General features: G+C 47.2%; 1 pseudogene; it reads right to left on the bottom strand.

Moving 5' to 3' along the window:
* Nucleotides 1–200: 200 nt before the first annotated feature.
* Nucleotides 201–924, bottom strand: LOC122151304 (annotated as a pseudogene).
* Nucleotides 925–1,440: the final 516 nt, after the last annotated feature.

The following is a 1,440-nucleotide window of genomic DNA, read 5'->3' as shown; positions in this document are numbered from 1 at the left end:
GTTTGGGAGTTACATTCTTCTTTTCACTTCAGATTAGCTAGTACCTTCTGTTACATCTCAGTTCTCAGGGACTATTTCAATGCTTGTAAGTTCACAATTCATTGTACTTCAGACCAGCTAGCTCTTCTTATCTCCAGCTCCTGGGCTTTTTTTGCTCAGGTAGGACAGGTCCAGCTGGGTGAGGTGCACAAAGTGCTGGTTTAACTTGATGAACTTGAGGTGGTTTGAGAGTACTCAAACAAATCTGATGCTACTTCCAGGTCATTTTCGATGATCACAGCTGCTGAGAACTTGAAACTGTGGAAGATCTGGTCCAGAGTCCAGCGGTAATGCCATGTAATTTTATAGTAGTTCTGGAATTTGTGGTGGTCGGGCGGCACAGCAACGTGGTTCAGGTCAGGTTGCTGGATGTGCGTGATGGTGCTGCTATAGGAGGTAATGACCTGAGTTGTCTCCTCATGCTCACAGTCCTGCTTGACAATGATGGGGCACAGGCACATGCAGTGGGGCAGGGGGGCTCGCAGTGGGCACTCTCAACCGCTGCTTCCACTGAGCATGGTGCTCCTTAACCTGCTGCAACAATCCCCGCTGATGTTCCAACTTCACTTCAGTGTTCTGGGCCAGGTGGATCACTTCACGGGTGAGGCTGGCAGGGTCGTCATCAAGAGAACTGTCTGAGGGAGGCTTGCCAGGTGCTGGGTGTGTTCAGAAGAAGAGAAGGAGCAGGGCATTCCAGGCTACAAAGAGGATAGTGCCCCACAGCACAATCTCTGCAGACTGCTTCTTCAGCTGTAGAGCTGAGACAATGTAGAGCTAAAACTGATAGCTTCCAGGGAGATCTTTAACCAGAAACCTTTAATGTGGAGATTTCCCATACCTCAAGCTCTAGCAGGTCTCACCTCCCTCCCCCCAGATTTTGTGCATATCAGAGAGTTCTGCCTGGTCCCACTCCCTCCCCCTAAATTTCGCATATCAGAGAGGTCTGTCTGGTCTCACCCCCTCCCCCTAGATTTTGCACATATCAGAGAGTTCTGCATAACTCCAACAAAGTCTCTTGCTCACCTTTGAAGCTGGGGGATTCCAACCCGACCTCCAACTTCCCAAACCCCTGTCCTAAAAACCAATTATCTATTCCACCCTATATTTTTTCCATAAATATGAAGTAATGAAAGAGCATGAGGTCTTTTGCTCAAGCCACTGATTTGGTGAAAGCAAGGACCCTAACTTAAGTTAGCTATAAACTTTCCTATTGCTTTTTGCATTGTTGTGTGTTGTCAAATTCCTTGTGTCGAACAACTCCTTCATAACCTGGGCACAACACAGCATCCTGGTCTTAGGTCAAAGAGTACTAAATTCAGTTTGTTTTTTCTTTGCTGCACTTCCCCCATTTCCACTCAGGTGGATCCAGGTGGTTACAAGCAAGTAACATACAAGTTTACT

This window comes from Orycteropus afer, unplaced genomic scaffold (genome assembly GCF_000298275.1).
Source record: "Orycteropus afer afer isolate SDZICR_OR568_19922 unplaced genomic scaffold, OryAfe1.0 scaffold00377, whole genome shotgun sequence".
In the NCBI taxonomy this organism is placed as follows: domain Eukaryota; kingdom Metazoa; phylum Chordata; class Mammalia; order Tubulidentata; family Orycteropodidae; genus Orycteropus; species Orycteropus afer.
Note: the sequence above shows the minus strand (reverse complement) of the source record. Positions and strands in the feature narration are given on the sequence as shown.